The following is a 17,324-nucleotide window of genomic DNA, read 5'->3' on the forward strand; positions in this document are numbered from 1 at the left end:
TCACATGCTGAGGTACTGGAGGTTAGGAATTTAACATACGAATGGAGCACAGGACACAATTCAACCTAGCACCCTGTGAAATGAGCACTTTTGTCCTGTTAGACCACATTTTTCTGTTCATGGGGAATCTCAGAATTCTAAGTGGGGAGAATCATCTCCCTGAAGTATGTAATCATCCCTTCGTAAGAGGTGAATGTTCTCTCAGATAACTAATGGGGCCTGGAAGCACAAGCTCCGAAGAAGGCAGAGACAGACTGATGAAGTTTAATAAAGCTCACACATCAGGGCCTGCTATTGTAAGTTCTGGGAGCCACAGTGTTCTGGCAGGAAAGGAAAAGCAAGGCCACAACCAGGAAGGATTTCTAGATAAGCATTCCAGATAAATAGGCAAAGAGATTTCAAAAAAAGACATCTGGATCTCCAAGCCACCAGTAATTTGTTGTGATTTTGTTTCACATTCTTAATAAATGTCTACTTTCACACCTAATTTTATATTAAAATTTTTGTGTTTTTTTCTCTTAAGCTTCAGACTCCCCCCAAAACTAGAGCTGCCCCGTGGAAGATTTGAAACATGAAATTCTTTCACACAGCTCAGACATTGAAATTTTCTCTGGAATTCCACAAGACTGAGACAGAGCTGACAGAAGCCACACACTGCTACTGTCTACTCTTTATGAAACTTAGCTATCTTTGAAGGATTCAGTCCTGGACTGCTACCCATGCTAAAAAATTCCACAGTAGAGAGAGAGAAAAAGGCTTTCATTGGCAAATAGTTAGAAAGTCTGTATACTAATTCTAAAATCATCTTTAACAGAACTAAGAGGTTCCTTTTCCCAGCAACCTAATTCCCATCTCACCCAAAACCATGTCCCTGTAATCAGATTAAGGTGACACACTGAGGACCACACAATTCATGTTTACCAGAGTCTGTATGTCCCATACCAACTAATAATCCCAGCCACACAGCTACAACATGTCCCATGCCAGCTGCCAAGCTTAAAGGCCCAAAACTGCAAGACCTATGCAAAGAAAGGTGTAACGCCTTACGCCAGTGCTAGTGGAACTCAAAACCTCATTCTCCTCGTGTTATTTTCAGCTCTAAATTCCAGTCCCTCTAACTATGGCTCAGTTGTTTCTGGCCAATGAGCTTATATTTGGAGTTTTAATTTGTGATAGTAATACTTTTGTCCCCAGTTTGAGTTTGGGACTAGTTGAGAATTAGACATGGCTATCAGAGAGACCAAACATCAGATGTATTACTTAAAATAACTACATAAGAGGATATGAATTAAATGAAAACTCACAGGGAACTTTCTAATAGTTCCTCCAAACTTCAGTTTACCCAAAAGCAGAGCGGACGACTGGAGACATGCCCGGCTGGCCAGAGTTCCCTGGTAATCTGACCTCATGGTGAAGAGAAGACCCAGAGGTACCCTCTATGCAGCAGCCACATCTGAAAGAAAGTGAATCTAGGAGAAGCTGAACCAAACCGCTCACTTCGAAACTCACCCATTAGATAAGTCATACCTACCCCTGTGGAAAGGAGTACGTAGAGGTAGGAGGGCAAAAAACTCCAGGAGATGTCCCTCTGGCCAGAACACTGAAACATAAAGCTCAGGGAGTGTAACGGTTTCCATCTAACAGCACTGGCAACAAATAGCTCAAGTCTTTAAAATGTTTTGATCTAAATATACAGTAAAGGCATTTCCAGAAATACGTCCAAAGAAAATACTCAGTGATACAAATAAGCAGCTATGTATCAATATCCTCATTTTAGCAGTAGAGCAGGAAAAGAAATCAAGGCAATAAGGAAAAAGAATAGTATGTCTCTACTAAATGTTTTCTAAATGCTTTTAATGAAATCAAAAGGTATTCGTGTTATAACTGGGAATTTTAAAAAGGCAGCAAAATTTTATTACAACAAAATCCCAAAATGTTTTTTCTAAGTATTTCCACAAAAATCTAAAATAGATAAGAAACATTACAGGTATATTTTTTTCTTATTATGTATTTTCTAAATGTTCTACAAGGAGCATATATTATTAATAAAATCAGGATAAGATTATTTGTTTCAATCTTCCCAGCATATCCAATCCATGATTTACTATGTATACTAATTTCATAAAAAAAGAATTTTATATTTAGGTATCACTCTTCTCATGAGTTAAACAAAAACAAACTTAAACCTGCATAGCATATTACCATATAGGGAACAAATGAAAATTCCTATTTGTGTGGATATCCCCATTATTTCCACAAAATAAAACAGAAAATACATATTGTATCCTGTTGCTGTAATTTACCTAAAATATGGGGACAAATATCTAATATACCTATTGATTTTAGTGAAACTAATCCATGATCAAATAAATTAGCTTCTGTGAATAAGAGCAATATCATCTCTTAATTATTCACGACTAGGGCTGCCAGATAAAATAACGTATGTTCAATCAAATTTGAATTTATGATAAACAATTTTTTTATACTAAGTATGTCCTTTGCAATATTTGAAAGGGTCCATGAAATATTTGGAACATACTTATACTAAGAAATCATTAACTGTTTATCTGAAATACCAATTTAATTGGCCACCCTGAATTTTTATTTGCTCAATCTGGCAACCCTATTTATGATATCATTTCAGAAAGCCACATTCTCTGCTCTGAATATTCATTACTCTAGCTCCAGCAGTGGCTAAACAACTGAATTAACTGGAAAACAATTCATCAAGCTAAAACTAGAGCTTTCTAATTCAGAGGGAAACACTCCCAAGGAGGACACTTGAAGAGATTCCAAGCTTGTGAATCTTGCTGTGTATGCCACTCGATAATTGCCTTTGCACACCTCTCTCTCTCCCCATCCCTGTTGAACCGTCCCAGAAAAAACAAGGGCAGCAGGGAATCCAAGTGCCCTCGTTTCCAAACGAATTCTAAGTGAAATATGTGGGAGCCCAGCAATCCTTCCCTGACTCTCAGAGCCACCCAGCCACATGGCTGAAGGGCACGACAGCTGCGGGAGGGACGGTGGGGCTGCACCAGCAGTGGGTCCTCTCTGACGCCCCGAAAGCAGGAAGCCAGGGATCGCCACTGGAATACCTGTTACCACGGGAAGAAACAAGGAAGAAGTTGTCTGGTTTCTTTCTTCTTATCCCGAAGATGCTTATCTCACATTGTGATCACAGAAAGATGAAGGTTGGGCAAGGACAAGAAGGACACTTGGACAACTGGTGTCTTATTATCCTGTGGCTATTATCCAATGGCTATTATTCCATTGTTGTATGAACAATAAAGATATAGACCAAAAGATGCAGGATTCAAACTCCCTGGTTCGGGGTTTCCCTAGTGGCACAGTGGTTAAGAATCTGCCTGCCAATGCAGGGGACTCGGGCTCGAGCCCTGGTCCGGGAGGATCCCACATGCCGCGGAGAAGCTAAGCCCGTGCGTCACAACTACTGAGCCTGCACTGTAGAACCCACGAGCCACAACTACTGAGCCTGCATGCCACAACTACTGAAGCCTGCAAGCCTAGAGCCCGTGCTCTGCAACAAGAGAAGCCACCGCAATGAGAAGCCCGCGCATCACAACGAAGAGCAGCCCCCGCTCGCCGCAACTAGAGAAAGCCGGCGCGTGGCAACGAAGACCCAACGCAGCCAAAAATAAATAAATAAATAAAATTTTTGAAAAAAAAAAAAAAAACAACCCTGGCTCACATTTAGGTGAGACCTCATCCTTCAGAAGATTTTGGTAGCCAGATGGCTCTCTGGATCCTTCATTAAGTACTGAGCTCAAGCCTCAAAAGATACCTACTCACTCTTTGGTGCAGTTGTTTAAAAGAAAGATCAGCAACAATACTGACGTCTGAAAACCAGATCAGTGGGAATAAGAAGGAATCCAGCAGAGGTCCTCAAAAGAGGACATGTTCACTGTCTGGCCTTTTAACCAGATGACCCACCATGCCAAAGGGGACTCGCAAGGGCAGGTCCAGGTTCCTCCCTGAATAACCTCCCCTCCCCCTGCAATTCATCAAGACACACCCATCCCAGCAAAGAGGTTTTATAACCTAGTAGAGAAAGTGAAAAGTAGATAGCATCAGGGTTAACGCCTGTTGTTCAATCACAAAAATGGCCCTAAGACTCAAGCTGATGAATTATACATTTATCACCCTGCAATCATACATTTACTCACCCTGCAACTGTCCCATTCACCTGCCATGGTCCTACACACAGAAAGTGAGGATAAGCACCACTGTCCAACAGTTTGAAATCTATACCATTAGCTCAACGCTGATTGGATACAAACCGAGAAACAGAAATGATGACTTTTGTATTCTAATTTTTGCAACTTAAATATCATTTGCTTTCAAAACTATTCCAGTATTTATTTTTTGTTTGCATTTTGCTGAAAAGCCAATGCTTTCCTGGTGTGCGGTTAGCATATTTTCTTTTAGCCCCACTCTTTGCAACACTAAATACTTTAGTTATATATCACTTGCCTTAAGAGCCTGTGGAACCCTGCTTCTAGTCCTCTTCATCCAGTCTAGCTTCTCAATTGAATTTTTCTTACCTATCTAGGCTGATTGTCTCCACATGTCCTGTGGCTGGAAGTTTCCATTCAGCCAGTCCTGTAGTATACACAAAGCAGCAGAGACCTGAAAGAAATGACTCCTAGTCATTAGGAATAAGTTCTATTCCCATTTTTCCAATCTTTTTTTTAACCGATACTGGTAATGAAAGGCATCTGAAAATATTCCAAAAATTGAAATGCACTGTCTTCATCAACAAAATACTTCTGATAACTGTTTGCAAAGCAAGTCTGCTGTTAGAGAACCTAAAAGTCTGGGCCCTCCATTGACATGGGCATCCAACAGTGTGCTCCTTCCTCGCTGAATCCATGGGAGTGCGAAGTGGGAAAGGATTTTTAATTCATCTTGGCTACCACTCTGTCTTATGAGAGGACAGCATCTAAACTAAGATGACTCTGTCAGGCTACTTGCCCCTCACAGAAATAAAAACTGGGTTTATCTCCTGGGTATCTTCATCAGGAGAGTAAAACTCGATTGCTGTGCATCAAAAAGGACCACCTCCCCACTTTGATACAATGTTGGGATGGGGAGTTGTCAAGAGGCAGAAAGTCTGGTTGAGTGCCAAGGCTTCTGTTTGCTAGAAGTACTGTAAGGAACAGTGCATAAGGCCTGGTGTCAGTGCCAGCTTCCTCATCTATAACATAGGAATGAAACCCTGCCTCCTAGGCCTATTGTAGGAAATGAATGAGATAATTTGAGCAAAAATATTCTACAACATGGATGGACCTAGAGATTGTCACACTGAGTGAAGTAAGTCAGACAGACAGAGAAAGACAAATATCATTTGATATCGCTTACACGTGGAATCTAAAAAACGGTACAAATGAACTTACCTACAAAACAGAAATAGAGGTACAGATGTAGAAAATAAACTTCTGGTTACCGGGGTTAAGTGGGGGGGAGGGATAAATTGGAAGATTGGGATTGACATATACACACTACTATATATAAAATAGATAACTAATAAGGACCTACCATATAGCACAGGGAACTCTATTCAATACTCTGTAATGGTCTATATGGGAAAAGAATCTTTAAAGAGTGGATATATGTATACGTATAATTGATTCACTTTGTTGTACACCTGAAACACAACATGGTAAATCAACTATACTGCAATAAAAATTTTTTAAAATTCTACAAATTGTAATGACCCTGACAAAAGCAAGTTCATAGCATGTGAGTTGTAGCTACAGAGGAGAATGTCTCTAGGGGATTCCTCTCAAAGCACAGGCAGAAATCATGATTTGAAAATAATGCTTTTATTTTAATACATGTGTTGTTTTGTTTGTTTGCTTGTTTTTGCGGTACACGGGCCTCTCACTGCTGCGGCCCCCACCCTGTCGCGGAGCACACGCTCCGGACGCGCAGGCCCAGCGGCCATGGCTCACGGGCCCAGCCGCTCCACGGCACGCAGGATCCTCCCGGACCGGGGCGCGAACCGGCGTCCCCTGCCTCAGCAGGCGGACTCTCAACCACTGCGTCACCAGGGAAGCCCCAATATATGTGTTTTAAACAATGTATATCTGCACCAAACAGATATGTAACCCTGGAAAAAAAAAATAGCATGCTGGTATTTTCAGTTTGTTTACTTTAGACCACTTACAGAATAGCACAGTTTTTCTCTCTCTCTAAAAGGCTTTCCTAATCAATAATGTGTTTAACCTCAACTTTAAGGAGGTATTTAAATTAGCACATGATTCTCAAGTTCTTTCTTCCCAGAGCAGTCCCACAGAATAACTTTCTAAATATTGCTTTTGTCTGGGCCAAATCATCTTGCAATGCCAGAAACACATTACTGCAAACTTGCATTATAAGACAGTGCCATCATAACAAAATGGTGAAAACCAGAGCAGTTTTTATTAATAACAGCAGAACCTAATTTCATGGGTTTTAATTTACCATTTTTATATTTTACAATGACATTATCCAGATATAAATTGTTATGATGAGAAGCTATTCACTAGGGACAGAAAAAAAAGTTAGAACTCTGCTTTTAAAATAAGACTTTGCATATATCAGTGAAGGACACACTAATAAAGATTGGTCTGGAACATTTCTCTTTATGACGATTGACTTATCAGCAATAGTTACTACAGCAGGATTGGAAATTACATAATTGCCAGAAACTGTAGATATTTGACTTGGCAAGAACCCTAGGTTTATCTGATTTATTTTTGTAAGAATTGGGCCCCGTGGATATTTAGAAATGTTTAATGAAAGAACGGTAGAATATAAATGAAACAAGCAAAAATCCTCTTTTCAAAGGCTGAATTTAACTCCATCATCACTGTTGTGATAACACAAATAAACCAAAGACAAACCTTTGGTGATGGCGTTGGGGAAAATTAAAACATTATGAGCTACTAACATCTGGACATTTTCTCCCGCTTCAAAATCATTCTCGTCCATTCTCTGCCTACTATTTATCAGTGGGCACTGCATAATGTGACACCGAGCCTCGGAACATATGCACAGTAAAGAGAGAACAAAACCCGAAGGGCCATGTTCATGTACATTTTGACCTCTGTCTGCACTGAAGGAGGAGGCCATCCATTGTTGAGAAAAACAGAGAGACAGAGAGAGAGAAAGAGACAAGAGTTTTACTGACCCCAGATTCTGTTCTCCTGCCTTTGGACCTCCAATGCCTGGTATAATGCTTGTTACAAAGCTGATTCTCAATAAGTGTTTTGTTGTTGAACTGAAGCAAATGAGAAAGATAGACTAAGAGAAAATAAAATAAAATAAAGCAGCTAGATATGGTAAGAAGAGACAGCCTGCAAAGACCTGGTTTCTATTCTTGGTTGCATCATCAACTGGCTTTATGAGCTTAGGTTAAGTCCTTTCTTCTTTCTAGACCTTGGTTTCCTCATCTGGAAAATGAGTCCATTTTTCTTGATGGTATCTGAAATATCATCCACTCCATTAACCCCTAGTTCAGAAGGTTCCTATCAGAAATGATGAGGGTGGGAACTAGACAATGATGGTGAGGATAGTACAGATTCAAGAGATGTTATGATGTTGATGCTGAAGAACTCAGTGCCCAAATGAATGGCAGGATGGCAGAGCTAGGAGAGGTTTTGCATAACTCTCGTGTTCCTGCTTAGGTAACAAGGCTCACAGGAGTAAGAAACATAGGACAGGGAAAAGATTTTGGAAGGAGTGGATAAGTCCAATTTTGGACATGTCAAGTTTTAGATGTCTGTGGGTCATCAGGCAGCACCGATACCTATGTTTTCTTAGAATAGTCTCTGTTGAGATATTGAGGAGACTAATTAATTACTGAGAACATTTTGGCTGAAAGTTGGAAAAACGCAAATGGGTACAATCTCATTCAAGCCCAGGATTAATGGAGATAGGATTGGGAGTCATTTTCAGGTCACAGAAATCACCTCTTCAAACGTTAGTCTATCCTCTGATATAGAAAGTCTTTCCAACTGGGGACACAATGTCTTATATCCTTTTTTAATTAATCCAGGAAACATTTATTTCAACTACTGTATGAGGCACTGGAGATGCAGAGATGATTACTTCATAGGCCCTGTCCCCCAAGGTTTCCACAGACTAATGGAAAGGAAAAATACGAGAACAAGAAAGTGTAACTCAGTGTGCTTAGTGCTTAGCGTAGAGGCTGCAGAGGGTGCTGTGGAAGGGACCGCCGTACAACAATGGACATGGGACGGGAAGACATGGCCGGTTTTGAAGGATACTAAGGAGGTCAAGCCAAAAGATGCTAATGAGTAACAGGATGTGACAAGGAGGAAGATGCAGGGTCTAGGATAAATCCAGGATTTTACCTGAGCTACCAGGAGGATAGTAGTGCCATCCACAGAAATGGGAACATAGGAGTGGAAGCAAGCTTTGTTATTTTACTGGGGAGGAGAAAGTGGGCTGCCAGGGAGTCTAACCAGAAAAGGCTATCAATCTTGAAGTCAAACTTCAAAAGACTGAAAAATGTCATGAAAGCCAATTTGGCCCATATGCATCCCCAGAAATACAGAATCCAAGCTGGACTAGACTTGGGAGTCTGAGCTGTGCCGCACTGAGGGACATTCATTGCTGAACTACATTTTACAACAATATTGTGGGGGGAGGAACCTCTAGAAACAAGCTGCTTGTTCCTCAAATAGCAAACACACATATTTTCTCACCACCAACGGGGCTGTTGCCAGGAAATCACACAGACCCCAAATAAAAAACAGGCCAAAGGAAAACAAAGAGAAAAGACTCCTGGTCTCCTGTTCATGGGGCACTGAAGTTCAGGGCAAGACCCTCCTTAGGGGGTCACAGGGTCCAGATAAAATCCTCCCCAGAGTCCCTGAAATTTGTTTTTGCAGGTGAATCAGGAGGCAGGGGACCTGGGATAAGGATGGTTACTGAGTGCCTGTTCTGTGCCAGGCATTGTGCTTCATCCTTCACATTTCTTGTTTCCTTTCTCTCTATGAGGTCAGTAGTATTATCATTCCTATCTTACAAATGAGGAAACAGGCTGTGAGGTTAAGCAACTTGCAGAGACCCATAGGAAGTGGCAGCACTGATGCTCAAAGCCAAGCCTGCAGACCATGTTGCTTTTCTCCACAATATACTGTCTGTCCAAAGAGAGCTGCCTGAGAGCTCCTGATGCATGGAAGTGAAGCTCCTACCACTGCCACCTCCACACAGGAAATAACTTAGTGACAATGCAGGGGCAGCATAATGAGCACGAATATAGGTAGATGCCTCAACCCTCTCTTTCTTTTTTGTATTTTGTTTTTTTTTCTTTTTTTAAAACAACCTAATAGAGAAAGCCCCCGAGTCCTCACAGCCCCTCTCAGATCCTGGGTCCTCCAAGCAAGCTGATAACTGCCACCAGGTCCCAGGCTAGGAGGTAATTTCCCTGCTTTGTTCTATTCAGGCTTGGCTCTGGAAAGCGGAAGCATCACAGCATCATACAGAACTAGACAGCTTAAAGGCAGCCTCTGTGAAGTCCAGGACATGTTCTCCTTAACACACCGTAGCTCCAGGTGCAGCCACTTATATGCCATGAACATGAGGGTACATACTGAACTCCTACTTAGCACTTGCTCATCTGGCCGGCCTGCAACAGGAAACTGAACAATTTCTTTTTCTCTGGATGAGGCATAGCAAGCTGATTAATGATGTGAGGGAGAGTGGGCTAAGGAGGGGAGTTCTACAAATGTTTCTTTTAGGTGAGCCATAGCAGGCGTGGGGAAAGAAAGGTGTGCATTGTAAGGGGTGGCAGGCCGTGTTTGGCTAATTAGGGTTTGGTTAATGCTGGTGAGTGTCGAACATTCCTGCTAATGGCTGTTACTAATGGGAGAAATGGGATCATTTGTTAACTTTACTTACGAAAGTAAGTGTTGAAGGTAGGATGGAGAAAAAAAGCTGAACATGGACCATTTTGGCTAAGCCAAATGAGAAGTGGAAAAAACTCCTCACGATTTTCTTAAAAAGATCAAGATTCCGATTTCACACTGGCACCAAGTTCCCTTGCCTTTATGAGAAAGTGGTCACCAATTTCTACTTGGCCTGCCTGATTTTGAAGCCCTTTGGCGATCTTCCAATTGACCTTTTCTCCCTGTTCAAACATGCAGACTTTTTTTAAACGGAAGTTGTCTTGGAGGTATGTGTTATTAAGAACTTACTGTGAACTGTGCTACGTGCTTTTACTTGCATGATTTCATTCAAGTTTTACAACAAAATTGTGAGACATATATAAACATTTAATTCCTATTTTACACATGAGAAGATTGAAGCTTAGAACGCTGACCTACACAGCAATTAAGTAACACTTTTAGTTTTGAAGGACTTATAGTTTAAAGAGCATCTTTAACTTTACGACTCCCCTCAGGATAACTTTTTAAAAATATTTTCTAAAGTACAAGTGTTTTACATTTTTTTACTCTTTCCCAATCCATCAATCGCATCCCATCACATTGTACCACAGACAGAGTTCTCTGGCTCCCTAATCCCTGGTATCTCCTGAGTCCTGTGGATAATCAAGATGGACAGACTCGAGAAACGTGAACTTCAAAAACAACTTATTCTTCATTGGTGAATTCTGAATGGCATACTCTCCTCTCTGGAAAACCTTCCCAGAACTGGTACTTTGCAGCCTCGACCTATGTAAGCAGAACACTGACATAACTGCCATCTGGGCAGGGCCTGGTATATGCACATTGGCCTCCAGTCAATATTTTGGACAAGGAATTTCCACTTACCAGCTTTTGGCAAGAGAACTGTGCCTACACACCATAAACAAGATTGATATGAGAAGCTACTCCTTAATCGGGCTCTGAGACTTATAGAGACACAGTCTTGTTGGATAGGGCTCATATTTAGAAACTATGAAGACCTGTCTGATCTAATTACTTAGACTATTCAATTAACTGCATAGGGTTTCAGACTGACATACTGTTAAGCTGGGGATAGAAGAATGGGCCACTGGAGAAGCTCCCTGAAGAGGAAGTGTGATTAAACAAACAAACAATCGTTGTAAGCTTTAGAGGCAGGTAGGACTGAGTTAGAAACTTGATTCTACCAACTGCCAATTTTGTGACTTTGGACAAGTTGCCTCACTCAGTTTGGCAGTTAAAAAGTAGTAAATAGTCTGAAATATGAAAAGTGTCCTATGATTAAAAGCATGAGCTCTCATGGCCCATACTTTTTCATTCATAAAGATTTCAAACCATCCCTATGCATTTCAAAAGGGAAAAAGCAGTCACTGCAAGACTTTGAGGGCCTAGGCTCTAGAACTCACACAATGTTACTTCCCAGCACCACATTAAATAAAGCAAGTCACAGGCAGGCCTGGATTCAAGGGGTAGGAAATTTCTACTTCCTTATGAGAGTGGCTGCAAAATACTGTGTATGACCCCGTCAGCCACAGAACCAGGAATTCTGGGCCAAGCACATTACAAGCATTACATATATATTCCTCCCTAAAAGACTCAAACTAGGTATCATAACACCCGCCTTATAGAGATGAAAAACAAGGTGCAGAGATGTTAAGGGACTTACCAAGATTAACTACGTGTTAGTAGCAGGGCTGGCTTTTAAATGCAGGTTTATTTGACTCAAAAGCCAACACTGATACCTGATATATTTTGAAGGCCAATCATGAGAGATGCCATTTCTACAGAAAGGAGCTAAGAAGGATAAATCACTTTATCCCCACATTTATTTTCAGTACTATTCCAAAAGAAACACTGTGAGTACATAAACACTCTATGCAGGGGTCAAGGTGCTCCCAGGTCTGTTCCACACCTGCCTCAACAGTCACAGACTCTCAGAGGGCTACAGGCATATGTTCACCACTCCTCCAAAAATATCCAAACACATGAATCTAAGAGACTTAAGAATAAGCTCAGACACCTCTCCATCTATTAACTTTCCCAGCCAATACTCTCAAAAAATAGGAAATGTATTTAAATCAAGTGCCCAAAGAAACCCCAGTTAGCCTGTATTCCTTGAGGTAGATGGTGGTGGTCAATCATTTCCAAGCCTGGGTTTTACTCACTTAGCTCTGTGTTTTGAAAGCTCACTAAGGTAAAGTCAGTTAAATGAGTGTGGTAGGCAAAATTCTAAGATCATGTCCCCACCAAAGACTCTTACCCTTAAATGATTCCCTCCCTTGTGAATATTGTGGGACACCACCCCCATGAGTAGGTTTTGTACATGGCAAAAGGGATTCTGCAGCTATAATTTAGCTTACTCATCAGCTGGCTCCAGGTTAATTCAAAAGGAGATTTTTCCAGGTAGACATAACCTAATCATGTGGTTTCTTCCAGAACAAAGCATTGCCTCTGTCTGTAACAAAAGAGAAAGGCAGAGATTCAAAGCAGGAGAGGAATTCAACACAAGGGAGGTTCTCCATTAATGAGAGGGAGGTCCTGGGGCAAGAATCTGAGAATGGCCTCTAGGAGCTGAGAGTAAACCTTGGCCAACATCCAGGAGGTTGGACCTCAGTCCTATAGTCACAAGAAACCGGATTGTGCCAAGAGCACGAATGGACTTGGAAGCAGATTCCTCCCCAGAGCTTCCAAGTAAGAGCCCATCCTGATTTACACCTTGGTTTCAGCCTTAGGAGATCCTGAGCAGAGAACTCAGTTAAGCCCACCTAGACTTCTAGCCTGAGGAACTATGGTATAATAAATACACTTGTTTTAAACTGCTAAATGAATGGTGACCTGTTACAAAGAGGTAGAAAACGAACACAGCAAGCCAATTCAAGTGACAGATGGGGACAAAAGGAAATCCTGACTCTTTCTCCTTTTCCACAACCCATTCTGTTGTCTCAGGAAAGGTGAAGCTGTGTTGACTAATATTAGGCCCAACATGCCCCAAACTATCCATTCTATGACATGGACGGTGTCCATTGCTAGCTGTATTAAATTTTCCAAAATAGTCTTGATTGGAAATATCATTAGACCACATATTCTCATTTTCAAGCTGACAGTCTAGTTATGCCATAATAGCATGTCTACTTGGTAAGGCATCGATGATAACATCAAAGCAATGCTTTTTGCAAAATTCTTTGTTCATAATTCACTAAGACAAAATGATAATGAACATATCTATTATTGCTATGCATGTTATTATACTACCTATAATCCTTACATCCTTCCTGACAGGTAGATGTTACTATTCCAATTTTGAGGGCAACAAAATTGAAATTTGAATGGAGTAAGTGGTCCAAATACATTGATTAGCAGAGGTAGAATTTAAGTGAATGAGGTATCATTTATTGAGGCGACAAACACTGAGCAGAGAGCAGGTTTTAGGATTGAAATCAAGAGTTCTGATTTGGATATGCCAATTTGGAGATGCTACTGATCACCCAACTATATTTTTTAATGTACTAATCATTATGGACAGAAAAATTTTGTACTAAGGAACTTGTACTTTAGCTAACGAAAGGAGATACTCGAGAAAATATTATTTACAACAGCAAAAACGTGGAGATCCCCCAAGCATTCAATAGTAGGGGAATACACAAATTATAGTGTGCACACTCTAGAACATTTTGCAGTCATTAAATTTATGATTACTCAAACCAAGTGGACTGGGAGTTATACCACCAGCTCCCCTAGTTTTCAGGCCTTCAGACCCAGAGTAAACTACACCATTGGCTTTCCTGGTTCTCCAGCTTGCAGACAGTATACTGTGGGACTTCTCAGCCTCCACCATCACATAAGCCAGTTCCCATAATAAATCTCCTCGTATATATCTATATATACATCCTATTGGTTCTATTTCTCTGGAGCATGCTGACTAATACAGCTGCCTACATATATGTGTAGTTTTCCATGCTCAGTAACAGAGCTAAGAATCAGAATATAATAAAGGAAAACAAATTAGAAAATCTGAAAGAAAAACAATGTTTTTATCACCCTTAGCGCTCAGAACAAAACAATATATTTACATATTGATACATAAAATAATTTGAAACACTTATTATGCTCATATTCTATCCTGGGTGGTATGCTATGGGAAAAGAACAATAATCAAGGAACTTATTGAATATATGGACGCAGAGTTACATAGAAGAGACATGGAAGGGAGCAGAAGCAGAAGCAGATCTTAGGTATAGGCTAGAGGACTGGTCAAAAACCAGAGACTTTTCCAGTCCCTCCTCTCTGCAAAATCCTCCTCCTGTGTTTGGCAGAACACAAGCTGAGACTCACAGCTTTTGTTCCTAACTGCTATTCTAATGCCTGCCCCTTCTCAGCCTGCCCTCCCTGTTCTGTCTGTGCCACTAAGACTACAGAGTTTAGGAAATGGGAAGAATCACCACACTGACATTTGATTGGTTATACATGGACATGAATAAGAAATATTTCTAAACTTCTGTTCCTACAACTAGATTGCAGTGTAGATTAAATCAGTTAAAGATTTTTTTTCAATTTTAACTTTGTAGTATAGCAAAATTATCAGTAAAAGTAATAACTAATATTTGTTAATCACTTGTGAATGCCAATCACTGTCTTAAATACTTTTATTTCAACCATCACAGCTACCATCTGATGTTGATACCATCGTTATTTCCATTTTCTAAATGAGGAAATTGAGATTTAGGACAATTAAACAACTTGTTTGGGATCACAGTGAGACATGGGGGGTGGGTGAAGGATTCAAACCCAAGCAGTCTAACCTGGAGCATATGTATTTAACTATCTAGAAGATCCTTTGGAGAACTCTGATTAAAGCTGTCAAAAACTTCTGATATTCAAACTAAGTCGTCAACTCCCATGAAGAGAGGCCAGAAATCTGTCTCAGTCCATGATGGTTTGACAAAATCAGGCTGGCATGACACATGTCTCTTACCTAAAATCAGAACCATAAGTGAAGAACATTATTGGACGTTATAAACCAGAGTCAGGGACTGGATTTTACATATTCTTCTCTGTGTGTATACAAGAGGGACAGATTGTGTTTAAGAACGTTTAAAGATGGGGCAAGCACCAGGAAAAACAGTGCAAGTATCATTCTGCCACACTATGTTTAGCCACATTAAGTGCTTTGACTTAATAAATGGAAATGGCCTTCCCATTGTGAAAGAAACACCAAACACTAAAGCTAAACTCAAGTCTAAACTCTGTGTCTAGAACAAGATCTCAGCTGTTAAAAAGTCTCCAGATTTTCAGAAAGTTCTCCAAAATCTGTCAGGATAAACAATAATAAATGCTCAGGTCCACAAATGAGTTTGCCATTCATTTTGGCAGTACCAGAAAGTGTACAGCCACAAATGGAATTGATACAATAAGTAACTTACTAACGTTAAAGAGATTTAAAAAGAAGGAAGCAGTAATACTGATATTGCTACATATTAAACATTTGAACATTGTTTAGACATTGATTCCTAAACACCCAGACAATGGTTATGAGTGGATGCACACAAATAATACTATTTCTTTTTATTTTTTAAGTCACATATTCAGAGAGTCAGTTAGTTACTATGGAATCACATGTGATGTCATAAATTTGACATTCTAAATGCAGACCTAGACTGAGCAACAGAAACAACAGGAAATGGAGCTGGGGAGAGGAAAACCTGCATAACAACAAAAGAATCTCAATAGTTAAAGAAATGAGTCGAACATCTCTGAAACAGAAAAAGAAGGTCAGTGAATTGAATGTCCTAGAATCTTGCCAAAGAACTGAGGAAATGTAGATACCAGTCCATCATTTGCCTCTGGAAATGCTCTGCAGCAATCACATTTCAGATGATGATCACACATACAGGCAAAAGGAGAAGTAAAGAACATGAAGAGTGGAGAAAAAGGAGATTAAATCATGTGGTATAAGTCCATCCAATAAGTCAGCACTTATTGAGCAAATGCTCATATGTTAGTGGTAAGAGGCGAAAACACAGTTGCTATCTTTGAAGAATGCACAACCTAGTAGGAAAGAGAATACATAAACAAAGTACAATTCAGTACTCAGTAAAAGTATGTACAAAAGACACAGGCAACACAGAGGGATGTTTAATACTGGGAACTTCTCCCAGGTCGTGCTGAGCTTGGTTCTGAAGAACACTGAAGGGAAAAGGAGGTTATAAGATATAAGGGTGGTATATAGACAAATACAAGTCATTTGGCAAAAATAGAACATAGAGATAGAGTGTAGAGTGGAGGGCACACAAGTTGGAGGTAGACAGGATACATCATGAGACTCCTGGGTCTCTCTAACCAAGCGAATGAAGAGTGTATCCAGAAATGAAGCATAAGCAGATTTACATTTTATAAATATCACCCTAAATAAATGGGGTAGATGGATCTAGAAGTTGAGAGGATTTAAGGCCATGAAATCTGGTCAAAAGCCACATTCTAAGAATGCAGACCCATAACGATCTGAGGCCCGGAACAGGAACGGAGAAGAGGGACTAGATCTAAAATATCTTTTGGAGTAAGCGACAGGACTTCATGGTGATAGTGCTGAGGGGGTTGATGGAAAGATTTTAGGACTAGTTCTAGGATTATACAGCTATGCCATTCTCTTCAGACATAGACTCAGTCACTCAACTAACATCAACTAGATTTTTCCTAGGTTCAAGGCACAGAGCATAAAGAGATTAACAGACTGCCCCTGAGCACGTTGGTCTATGCTAGAAGTTGAGCTCCTTAAACAGATAAATAACACTAATCTTGATTGCATTACAGCTACTGAATTGGCAGGAAACAATAGAAACACTGCTCTAATACAACAGTATTTCCTGCAGTTGAAAATGAAAACAAATATTTGAATAGATGTCCATGAAATAAGCCATTTTCTTCTGCTCCCCTACATGGTCTTCCCTATTAGTTCGTTAATAAGAGACCTCTTTTCACTCTTGATGCTATGAATAGTTAGAGAACATGAATAGAAGACATGCCTGTTGACTGATCTGTACAGGATTAAAGTGCTTGATTTAAAAAATCTATTATTGATGAGGCTCAGATCGACAGAAAATTGGTTTATGAATAAAACAAACAAGAGAAGTTTCAGTTCTACATGGCAAATGAAAAAGTTCCATAAGTAGCAATCTTCAGAGTAACAGAGAAAAGAAGTTGTTCTGTGTGAGCAGCTTCACATTTAACTCCAAGTCCTGCTGACCCCTGGGAAATTCTCCCACAGCATTTCCCATGTTACCATTTTGTAAATGATAAATGCTTCATGTCTCAAATCTATAAACCAACAAATTTCTATATTAAAAATCTGTTTGTATAGTTGTCTGATATATGTTCTTTTTACTCATGCTTGTT

Source organism: Delphinapterus leucas, chromosome 13 (genome assembly GCF_059928025.1).
Source record: "Delphinapterus leucas isolate spDelLeu-1000000601 "Yukka" chromosome 13, BTC_Dleu_Yukka2, whole genome shotgun sequence".
NCBI classification, from domain to species: Eukaryota; Metazoa; Chordata; class Mammalia; order Artiodactyla; family Monodontidae; genus Delphinapterus; species Delphinapterus leucas.